The 12,452-nt window shown below is 37.1% G+C and overlaps 1 long non-coding RNA gene and 1 other non-coding gene across 26 annotated transcripts; both read right to left on the reverse strand.

Annotated features, from left to right (window-relative positions):
• Positions 1–2,924: 2,924 nt before the first annotated feature.
• On the reverse strand, positions 2,925–7,759 carry LOC112771516 (uncharacterized). 25 transcript variants are annotated; one of them, XR_011876319.1, is made up of 10 exons: positions 7,333–7,759; positions 6,619–6,868; positions 6,096–6,301; positions 5,891–5,936; positions 4,973–5,045; positions 4,575–4,780; positions 4,222–4,412; positions 3,653–3,718; positions 3,447–3,518; positions 2,925–3,374 (listed from the first exon to the last, which is right to left on the reverse strand). It is a non-coding gene; the product is annotated as an uncharacterized lncRNA (long non-coding RNA). The 25 variants fall into 25 exon arrangements; XR_011876313.1 differs by lacking the exon at positions 4,973–5,045 and having other exon boundaries at positions 4,222–4,309; positions 4,575–4,777; XR_011876310.1 differs by lacking the exon at positions 4,973–5,045 and having other exon boundaries at positions 4,575–4,777.
• Positions 7,760–9,513: 1,754 nt separating this feature from the next.
• Positions 9,514–9,616, reverse strand: LOC112774015 (small nucleolar RNA R71). The gene has a single exon (XR_003188530.1). It is a non-coding gene; the product is annotated as a small nucleolar RNA R71 (small nucleolar RNA).
• Between the last annotated feature and the right edge of the window lie 2,836 nt (positions 9,617–12,452).

Here is a 12,452-nt window from a genome sequence, read left to right on the forward strand (position 1 = left end):
ACAAAGAAACAAATAATCAAGAAATAAAAGAACAAGACAAAATTTGCAATTAATAAACTAATGAAAGAACAAAAGAACTATGTATGTATTATAAACAAGTAAGACTCAAAATTGATGAAAAAGTGGTTTAAAACATAAATAGAACCTTGACTTGGGATGAGTTATGGAATCCCTTCCTTGCCATAACCACAACTATGATAATTGTGATGGATTAATCTCACTAAGTCAACCTTTAACATCGAAGGATAAGTCAAGTGAGCATAATTGTTATTAATCCACAAATCCTAACTAACTTACCAAATTAATTGGTAAAAAGCTAGCGTTAGTGGAAACAATAACAACTAACAACCCAAGAATTATCACTAAATGTTGGACATTATGGCTCTAGTAATCCATACCCTCATTTTCCCCAAGCAAGGGGTGGAAATTACCTCATAATCAAAATTGGCATTTCATCAAACACATAATGGGCATAAACGTAAAACATGGCAAAATTGGTAAATTAATGAAAGCTATGAACAACCAAATGATCAAAATGAACAAAAGCAATTCAATGAACATATAAAAAACAATTAAACATCAATTAACCAACTAGAAATTCAAAATTACAAAACTACGGATATATTGACAAAGGAAATTAAAGTGCAAGAAAATGTAGAACAAGTAGTATAATAAAAGAGGAATTAAAGAAATACTTACAATGAAATAGCAAAATCCAAAAGCAAAACTTGAATTATAAAATTCTACAAATCCTAATTAAAACCCTAAGAGAGAATTTTTCTATATTACTCTACTCCTACTCCTACTATGTGTTTTCCTAATCTGAGTTTGCTCCCTTTGTTATGTGTTGTTGCTCCTTCATATAGCCTTTGATTTCAGCATCCAAGCCTTCAAAAATGGGCCACAAGAGCCCCAAAATGCGAGTCCATGTGACTTTTTAATGGAGGCACGTGCTGGTACATGTGCGTACGCACAGGGAGTTGTGTGCACGCACACATGGCTGTGTGCTTCTCCTTTATTTTCTTCATGTTTTCTCCCTTTGTACATGCTTCCTTCCACTTTTGCCTTGCCAAACTTACCTTTAGGACCTAAAATCACTCAACAAACATGTCATGGCATCGAATGGCATAAAAGTGTGATTAAAATCACTAATTTAAGCTCAAAAACGCATGTTTTTACATTTAGGCACAATCTAGAGAGAAAACACAAAAGCATGCTATTTAGGTGAATAAATGTGGGTTTATATGATGAAATCCACTCAAATCAAACCAAAATATATGGATTCATCAATTCCCCCACACTTAAACAATAGCATGCCCTCATGCTACTCACAATCAAAGGAAAAGGGTAAAAGGCAAGCAAATTATTCAATGCAACTATGTGCATGCAACTATGCAAAACACTATCTATCTTTATCTATACTATGGTTCCTATTGAGTTTGGCACAAAACAAACAAGAGATTCCAATCAATCCAAAACAAGCCTTAGGGCCAAGGCAAAGAATTAATGCACTATGATCAATGTCCAAAGAATTGAATTGAAATTTTCAAACTAGCAACCAAACAACTTGCAAGAAGATACAATATGAGGGACAAAAACATAGAATTGAGCGATCGAACCCCTCACCGGATGTGTATTCTCTCTATTCGCTCAGTGTTTAGGGTTTAATCACTCAATTCTCCTTTAATCATGCTTTTTGAAGATTTGCGAGTCATCTAACAATCAATTAATATTTGATACATGAAAAACAAATATCATGAGGTCTTTGGAGGGTTGTAATGGGGCTAGGGTTAAGGTAGGATCAATATGGTTAAGTGGACTTAGTGAATTAGATCTTTGATTAGCTCAAGTGTCCACCTAATCCTATATCATCCTATGTACACATAACAAAACAACCTAACTACCCATTTATCTCCTATCTCACATTTACTCATGTATTTTCTTTCCAAAACACACACATATGCATCTTTTATTCACTTTTTTTTTCATATACTTTTATGCACAAAACTTGATTTGATTGATTTTTTTTTATAAACAATTCCTTGTTTTTGTCAACAAGAGAAGATGCATATGTCTTGAACAATGAATGCACGAGTATTACCCTATTATCCAAATTTCCTCAATGAAAATCCCAAAAAAGCTTATCACCAACGTTTTCCAACAATCTTCCCCCACAATTAGAGTACACACACTACTCCACCTAAGCTAATCAAAGAGTAATCCAAGGACATCAATGGTTTTTCGCTTTAGGGAGAATAATGTGCTTAGAATAAGAACAAAAAAGGGATTTAAAGGCTCAAAAAAGGGTTTACAGTGGTGAATGCAAGGGTTGGCCATATAGGTTAGTGAGTTCAATATCCAAAATGGCCTCAATCGTACTAAATACATCCAAACAACAAATATAGGACATATAGCCTCATACAAATCTAAGATCACAGTAAAAAATACTACAAGAAAACAACTCTATTACCACGCTTTTTGAGCTATCGCTACGTTTTTGAAAGGGTGACGTTTGCAAGTGTGGTGGTTGCTCTATCACCACGCTTTTGGTGACCTATCGCCACACTTTTTTTGCCACGCTTTTTATAGATTGCCACGCTTAAAAGCGTGGCCGTATGTGAGAGATACGGCCACTCTTTTGAAACGTGGCCACAGAGAGAGATATGGTCACGCTTTCAAAGCGTGGCGATAGAGAGAGATATGGCCACGCTTTTGAAGTGTGGCGATAGCAAGATACAGCCACGCTTTTAAAGCGTGGCAATAGCTAATGATATAGCCACACTTTAAAAGCGTGGCAATAACCTTATAAAATTAAAAAAAATCCTTTTTCTTATTTTTACCTTTATCGCTGCAAAATATAAATTTTCAGTCCTTTTTTATTACCAAACCTACAAATATAGTATGCAATTTTATTACAAGACAAATTAAACAATAATTAGTGACATGATTTTTACTATAATTGTTTTATACATTAAAAAAATAATACTCAAATACAATAAATCTCAAATTCAAATTCCAAAACTAAAAACTGAAAAAAAATACAGAAACAATAGAACTTAAACCCTAAGTCCTTTATTGTTCCCTCTAGCCCTATGAAACTTCCTTCCCTTAGATCGTACAAATCATTACAAGCTCTATTTGAAACCAAACACACAGTCCTGCAAAAAAAAAAAAAAACAAAAACTTTGCAAACTAGTTATATTTATCTCCGTCGTCAACATCTTCTTATAGTAGGGCCCATGCACTGCCCTTTCTTAACCATCAAGTTCTCTGGCGGCTGAGTCTCCTCTAACCATGTCACTTATGATGCTTCCACTAGTAGGTGATAACATGTAGGTAATAATTAGGTGATAACATGTGCTACAGAAGAGAACCTGCATATAGGTATCATAAAGGTTATCATTAAGCACAGAAGAAAAAGTAGCTGGCAAGCAGTGGATATTTACCGTATTCATGATATGCGCATTCAAGAGTCTTTGATACAATTTTACTTTTCAACACCTAAGTTAATCCCTTTTCTTGATTGTTCCAGTACCAATAATGATCAAGAAGATATAAAGAGACATTAAAAAACTCTTAAAAGGAACACTAAAGTAACATGCAGCGAAGTGAATACATTTTATGGTGTAACAACTGGTGCATATTCACATACCTTGTCCTTAACCAAACCACCAAAAGTGAATACCCCAGCTTCTTCTAATGCAACAAGTACTCTCTTCTGCATAAATAATCCAAGCTTAAAAGTGTAAATTATTTTGCAAAACGCAGCAACCAAAATAGAGGCATTACAGTTGCAAGAAATTTTAGTTTGTGCCAACTTAATATCAACACCAGGATGAAATACAAACTGAGCAAGTTCAGCTAGCAATTGCAAGATGGTGATAAAAGTCAGTAAACATTGATCAAAACCACATGTAACAACTCAAACTTATAAGAAATGTTCCCCACGTCATCAAACATCTTAATTCCGTTTTTTCACTACTTATGTTGCACAAAGATATGAATGTAACCAACTTATTCAAGTTTTCACGAGAAAAAGAATAGAAGTATCTGCACCATCTATCAATATATACCAAAAAAAGAAAAGCAACATATAAAATCTACCGAGCTTAAACCTAAAAGTAAACCAATAAATAGCCTTAATTTAATGGTTTCATTTACACCTTAATCTCTTATATCAATTTAATTTATAATGCATTGAATTGATGAATTTTTACTTACTAACTGGATTGTTAACAGTTCACTCCAGATAGAAATCTTTTACCATCAAAGGAGACGCTAATTTCTAGAAGACCAAAGCAAGAAAAAACTGCGTGAAACACAGATCAATTCACAGAAGAAAATCAGAAGGAGTATATAATTATCTTTCTTCCTTCACTTAATTTCTGTCTAACTATCTGCCCCAAAGTTGGCTGAAAATTAGGAAGGGAAAAAGAAAGAGATTAGAATTACCAATAACACAAAAAACTACCAAATGCAAACCTGCTCCCCTTTTATTAATCCAAAACAACACATGCATTGCCTGACCTTGACACTTAAAAAAAGGGGGGGGGGAAGCCATGAAAGTATTTTACCTTGACTGGCTGAAAAAACTCATCAACAACATTTTTTTCCCTTGAATCATCTGAGGGTGAACAAACTTCAAGAGGAGCTACCGAGGCATTAGAATGTGCACCGACTCCAGAATGGCTAGATGAAGCACCTTGCCAGGGCAAAAAAACTGATGCAACAAGGTCATACATCATTATTCCAGCATCAGCCAGGGCAAGACTCGCACCTACTTCAATCGCATAGGTAAATTGGTATTTATTTGAATCAACAGAGTATTCATTTGTATCTTAAAATGAAACGACAAATTCAAAAGATTAAAAACTCATCAGCTATACTAATAAGTAATGTGTAGCATGAAAGGTATGCCAAATAAGTAATGTTATTCTCCAAAAAATGTCAAAAAGAAACTTTACTTCCTTACATGAATGAAAACCTCTAAAATTAACAATCTGGTACCAATAATGTTCCTTGTAATTTTAGCTGACAATCCAGAACTGTAAGCATAAAGGATGTCATCAATATCTTCAAATCATCAAACCAAAGCAAATCCAGAACAGTAAATTTTAGGTCCAGTCTCCTTTACGTGGAGCTGAATATGACAAGAAAAAAATTTTAAGAGAGACACTTGGAGGCTAGTTGATACATTGAGATGTTTGTGTTTTAGATTTCCTTCCAAAACAAAAAATTTAAGAATCATGGTGTAACATAAAAGACAGAAGCGGCACCGAATAGTTAAAATCAAATATCAATCAAGCAAAAATATCAAATTCTAATCTTTAAATACCATGATCCCACCCACTTCCCTATGTGTTAGCCATAATCCCTATAGAAATAAATGGCATATCAAACAACACATTATAAAACCGTTTTAGTGCCAATGTTTTCCCATCTTTAGGTTATAAAAAAAATTAAAAAAAAAAGAAACCTTAATGCAAAAAACCTAGTTTTCCATGTTTCTTCAATTCTTCTAAATGATATGTAAAGCAAAGAGAAGCCGCACACTTTCTAAGACATCATGCTCCTATCTTAAATTACTAATCTAGAGATTTAAGTAAAAAAAAAAGCATAATCCTACATAATACAACAAAGATTTCAGTTTTCACAAGAGTATACATTTTACAAACAGTAAAAATGCACACACTAACATTGTGAATGCTAAATTAAAAGTCACCCACATCGCAATTTTCTAATACAATTTTCACATAGTCCAAAAATCAAACGAGTAGCTCAAATTCCTCCTCAAATAATCAGAACAATAAAGATAATTACAAGCCCATATAACTAAACAAGATTTCAACTCTAACAGAAGCTACTTACAGCTCAAAATAGTAATACATACCATCGTTTCAAAACCCCTTTGATCCGAGTGAACCTTGATTATCATCCTGAGAGCAGAAACACACAAAACCCACATATAAGAAACAAAAAAAAAGATTAAAACTTTGCACCATTCATCATGAACTGAGAGTCATATATATCTATAGAAAAGACAGTGTGAATGTGCTAGAATTTTGAAAAATTCACAGAAATTGAAGAAAACGTACCTTAGTAGAAGCCATTGGAAAGGCTCAGAAGAAGTTAGAGAGAGAGAGAGAGAGTGCAGTAGAGTACAACAAAGAGAGAAAGATGGAGGGAGAGAAAGAAAGAGAGAGACACGGAGAAAGAGACAACGTCAGCGCCACCAAGCAAAAGAACGTGGAGTTGTTTTCTTCTTCTTGTTTAATCACCAAGCTCTTTCCACAATTTATTCCTACTTTAAATTGCAGGTTAGAATTTAGGTAATGACTTAGCTTCATACTAATAACATAACTGTATCCAGATTTAAAAATCCCCAAAAAGTGCCATTTTATGCATCATCTATTGAAAATGCAAGCAAAACTATTGTAAAATAGTTCCCTTTCAAAATATCACCGCAATTTAATATATAATAGGCAATCAGATAGACATATGATTTTAAGGTTTAAAAAAGATGCATATAATTTTAAACTAATAAAACTTTTAAAAAATAACACTAAAATTATCTTCCCTAATATAATGTAAAAAAATCAATGAAAATATTTGCCATACCCTGAACTGTGAGGTGCCTTCCGTAAATGTTTAAGTTGTGCAGGTTTCGCTGCTGAAGGTACAATCCCATAATTTGTTCCAATCTTACCAATTCTGTCATCTTCAAGGTCTTCTTCTCCAAGGCCTTCACCTCCGCCATGGTGGGGTGTAGTCCCTGCTTCCGTCCTGCGCTGCCACCACATGTGTCTCCGTCTCGTTCACTTTCCCTGCCAAAAGCCTCCCATTTGACACCGTCACTCACTCACGAAACCTGAGTGATCAAAATAAACTAAAATAAAATAAGAACAGAGAGCACTAAACCAAAATTGAAATGAGAACATCAAACAACAAATTAAAATCAAATAATTAAAAAACCGCAACCACAAAAGTTAGAGAACAAATTCAAAATCAACAAAAATCAAGAATCAAGAACAGAACAGAAACTGACAGTGAAAAATAGATGCAGACAAAATACAAGAACAAAAATCAAGAACAGAATCGAGCAATGAAAAATAGATGCAGTGAAAAATCAAGAACCAAAAATCAAGAACAGAATCAATTCAAGTACAGAACAGGAAAAAATAGAAGCAGTAAAAAATCATAAAGAAAATCAAGAATCAAGAATAGCAACCAAGAGAATACTAGAGAACTGCAGAAAGTAAAGTGCTTACAGTCTTTAGATAACAAACTCAACCACAACAATTACAAAATGCCAACTGAATATAAAGTGCTTACAGTCCGGAGAGGGTTGTTTCGTGACAGAGACAAAAGAGGTGCTTGGTGACGGCGGTCTTCTTGGCCGCGGAGAGGTGCTTGGTGACGGCGAGGGCTTCTTGCACGATGGCACTCTCTGCGATGGAGAAGAGCGCCGCGGTAGGGACTCGCGGCTTGGTGACGAGAAACGCGCCACCGCCGCGGATTGCGTGAGAAGGATGGCGGGGCAGGAGAAGGGCGCCGCAGATGGAGGAGGAGGTAGGGACGCGCTACGGTCTACGACTCTATCGATGGAGGGGGCGCTATGGAGGAGGATGGAGATTCCAGAACAGGGGTTAGGGACTGAGGGAGGCGCTGCATGAGTGAATCTCACTTAGGGTTAGGGGTTTCGTTATTAGGAGTATTAGGGATTAGGGATGTGATAAAAGATTAAAACAACGGAAGCTTTTTTTTCATATACGAAGGAAAGCTTTTTTTTTTTGGGAACCTTTTGGCCACGCTTTTGAAGCGTGCCAAAAGATTTACAGAAAACAGCCACGCTTTTAAAATGTTCCCATAACAAAACTCTATCGCCACATTTTGAAAGCGTGTCTGTTTCTCTCTATGACTACGCTTTTTAAGTGTGGCAAAAAAAAGTGTGGCCAAATCTCAAATCAATTGCCACCCTCATTAAAGCGTGGCCGTTGACCCCTTTCACCACGCTTTTAAAGCGTAGCAAGAAAAAAGTGGTCAAATCTCTATTTAATCGCCACGCTCATAAAAGCGTGGCCATTGACCACTTTTGGCCACGCTTTTGAAGCATGGCAAGAAAAAAGCGTGGCCATAGGCTTTTTTTCTTGTAGTGAAAGGAGTATAATCACCCAAGAACAAACTTTATGGTTTGAGATGTACAACCATCTATTAGAGCTCAAATCTCACAAGGTATATTGTTCTAGCTCTTTTTCTATGTTCTATGAAAAAAAGATGCTTCAAGCAAGTTAATCAATGGCATGCTTCAAGCTAAATTGGGAAAATAAACAAACCAACAATAGAAATAGATAAACTAAAAGACTAGAACAAATAAAAGTAGAAGAGAAACTAAATTAAAGGAACAATGAACCTAGAATTGAGAAGAAATAAACCTAAAACTAAGAGAAATCCAAAAACCAAGTGAAAGGAGAGAGCCTTTCTCTCTAGAAACTACATCTAAAACCTAATTTGTGAATAATGAGAAGTGTCTCCATGAATCCCTTGATTCCCCCACTCTGTAGTCTCTAATCTATATTTTCTGGGCCGAAAATTGGGTCAAAAACAGCCCAGAAATCGCCCCCAACGATTTCTGATACGTCCAGCACGTGGCTCTGTCATGCGTACGCGTGGATTGAATTTTCGCCAGGTCACGCGTATGCGTGATCCACGTGTGCGTGTTACCTAACAGCATGGCAACTATAGCAAATTATATATCATTTAGAAGCCCTGGATATTAGCTTTCCAACGCAATTGGAACCGCCTCATTTGGATCTCTGTAGCTCAAGTTATGGTCGATTTAGTACGAAGAGGTCAGGCTAGACAGCTCAGCAATTCCTTCAATTTCTTGTATTCCTTCCACTTTTGCATGCTTCATTTCCATCCTCCAAGCCATTCCTGCTGTGTAAACCCTGAAAGCACTTAACACACATATCACGGCATCGAATGGTAAGATTAATGAGGGAAGCAAGAGGAAAAAGGGCTATTGGTGCAGAGGAAGAGGAGGAAGACTTGGACATAACCATGGATGATGATATGGAAAACCATCATGAAGGAGAGGTGAACAATCATGTCAGAGGAGGTGCAGCCAACCCTGCTGGACAAGAGAGGAGAGTTCTAGGTTCCTACATTAATCCAAACCCAGGAAACTGTGGTAGCAGCATTCAAAAGCCAACCATCCATGCCAATAATTTCAAATTGAAGCCATAACTCATCACACTAGTTTAAAACAATTGTTCTTTTGGAGGAAGCGCCCAAGAAGACCCAAATCAGCATCTCACTACATTCCTAAGGATCTGTGACACAGTGAAATCAAATGGAGTTCATCCTGATACTTATAGGCTGCTTTTATTCCCCTTCTCTCTAAGGGATAAAGCATCCAAGTGGCTAGAATCATTTCCAAAGGAGAGCCTCACAACTTGGGAAGATGTAGTTAACAAATTCTCGGCAAGGTTCTATCCTCCGCAAAGAGTCAATAGGCTGAGAGCAGAGGTTCAAACATTCAGACAGCAGGATGGTGAGACTATTTATGAAGCCTGGGAGAGATTCAAAGATTTGACAAGGAAATGTCCTGTGATATGTTTAATGAGGGGGAGCAACTTCATATCTTTTATGAAGGGCTGAATCGTGAATCAAAGAAAGTTGTAGACCACTCATCTGGAGGTTCTCTTAACAAGAAGAAGACCATTGAAGAAGCTATTGATGTTATAGAGACAGTGGCTGACAATGAGTATTTTTATGCCTCAGATAGAAGCAACAACAGGGGAGTCATAGAGCTAAACAACATGGATGTAATTTTGGCTCAAAACAAGATAATTGCCAAGCAATTGGCAGATCTCACAAAGAAGATGGAGGCAAGCTAAGTAGCAGCAATTCACACCCAATCATCAGCACCAGAAGAGTCAAACACAGAGGAAGAAGAAGTCAACTACATTGGAAATTTGGCAAGACAAGAGCATGACCCTTACTCCAAGATTTACAACCCTGGTTGGAAGAACCACCCAAACTTTGGGTGGGAAAACCAACAAAACCAAAAACAAAACCACAGACCCCACAATCCAAACCAGTACAATAACTCCACTCACCAATTCTCCAACCAAAGACCATATCAGACCACACAAAACACTTATTCACAACCACACTACCAAGCCCAAGCCAATCAGCCTCAACACCCCACTTCTAACCCACCACCTGATGACAGATTCTCCAAGATCGAAGCTATGCTTGAAAACCTTTGCAGGGAGTCTGAAGATAACAAAACATTTAAGGAGGAAGTGAGGATGAGTATGAAAAGTCGAGGAGAAATTATCAAGCAGCTTGAGATACAAGTGGGATACCTATCTCAACAAATTCCCAAATCCACTGATAGCTTCCCAAGTGACACTGAGAAGAATCCAAGAGGAGGAACACAAAATGTGAGATGGGAAGAATGTAAAGCAATAAACCTCACAAGTGAGGAGGTTTGGAAGGAAGAAATTAGCAATCCTATAGAACATAATCAAAGAGTTTCAGAGGAGAAGCAAGAAGAGATTGAACAAAGGACTGACCCGGCCCAAGGGAGAGAACCAAAAGAGAAGAAAACCCTGCAACCATATGTGCCACAAGCACCATTCCCACAAAGACTTAGGGGCAGTGAGAAAGGGAGAACATACACCAGATTCTTGGATGTATTTAAGACCCTTCCTGTCAACATCCCCTTCCTCGAAACCCTCAAATAGATGCCTACTTGTATCAAGTGGATGAAGGAGTTACTAGCTAGGAAGAGCAACCTGAAGGGTGGCCAGACAGTGGTGATGAACAAGGAATGTAGTACTCTCATTCAGAAGGCATTAATACCCATAAAGAAAGGGGATCCAGGAAGCTTTCACATCCCCTGTGCTATAGGAGACACCATGATTGATAGAGGATTTTGTGATTTGGGAGCCAGCATAAATGTTATGCCTCTGTCTTTCATGAAGAGATTGAAAATCAATGAGCTTAAGTCCACAGATGTAATCATCTAATTGGCTAATAAGACTCAGAAGAAAACAGAAGGAGTAGTCGAGAATGTGATGCCAAGGCATCCCTTAGCCTAGTTTTACTAGCCTTTTTCCTTTGTTTTTAATAGGTTTTATACACTTTCTTGGGTTACAAGTAAGCCATTTGGGTAGAAATTCATGTGTATTTGGATTCAATCAACCATGAGTAAATTGATGCATTTTCATGAGGTTTTGTGCTATAATTGCTTATATGTTAAGGATGAGAAGAAGTCTCATGATTTTAGCAAATCTTTGATGCATTTGTTGATTGATGACAGGTGACCAAAAGGCTTGGAGGAAGGTTGAAGAAAGGGAATGGCAACAATGGAAATGAAGGCAGCAAAACCACCCTGGGAAGAGCTCACGTTTGTGCCAATGTTTGCCTCAAACTTGAGGTCAAACATTGGCTTAAGAAGAACCCTGGAGGAAGCAATGTTTGCACCAACGTTTGCCTCAAACTTGAGGTCAAACATTGGCTCAAAACTTAACCCTGGAAGAGCCAACGTTTGCGCCAACGTTTGCCTCAAACTTGAGGTCAAGCGTTGGCTCAAAAAATGCACCAGGAAGACTTAACGTTTGCGCCAACGTTTGCCTCAAACTTGAGGTCAAACGTTGGCTAAAAATTTCCCTGGAGAGAACCACGTTTGAGCTCACGTTTGACCTCAAACGTGAACTCAAACGTGAGTGACAGAAAAGCACCGTTCTGCATAATGTTAACACACAAACGTTTGAGTCAACGTTTGCCTCAAACGTTGACTCAAACGTGAATGCTCCAGAGTCCAAATTGCAAACGGATTTCTTCTCAAGTCCAAGAGCAATCAATTGAGGCTATCTTCAATCCAATTCCATCAAGACCAAGGCCCAAATTCAAGGCTTAATGATCAATAGAAGGAAGTGTATAAATAGAATCTAGTTTGATTTAGAAAAGACCGGAACTTTTACTTTTGAACTTTTTACCTCTGAGAATTTACATTTTGTAATTGGGACTTTGGATCTTGAAGAATTGGGAGGAGAATTGAGTTCTCTTCCTCTCTGGGTTTCCTATTTTCTTTTCGGCAAAGCTTGCTTGAGTCTTGATAGTGAAGAGTTGAGGAAATTCTGTCTCAACCTCACTCTTGAGATCTTTTTGTTTCCTTTTCTTGCATAATTCAAGTTTCTTTACTGTTTGATCTTTAATTTGTTTGCAATTGTTTTCTGAATTGGATCAAGGAAGGTAGTGAGATCTAGACTTAGTTTTCTAGTCTCTTGACCCCTGAGATTTGCATTTTCATTTGAATTCATTTGCTGAATGCTTTTTCAAGCTAATTTACTTTTCTGTTTGAGATTCACTTCAGTTTAATTCATCCTTTATTCTTCTGTCCATTGCAATTTTACTTTCTCTTGTTTAATTTCTACAAT

Source organism: Arachis hypogaea, chromosome 18, assembly GCF_003086295.3.
Source record: "Arachis hypogaea cultivar Tifrunner chromosome 18, arahy.Tifrunner.gnm2.J5K5, whole genome shotgun sequence".
Lineage (NCBI taxonomy): Eukaryota > Viridiplantae > Streptophyta > Magnoliopsida > Fabales > Fabaceae > Arachis > Arachis hypogaea.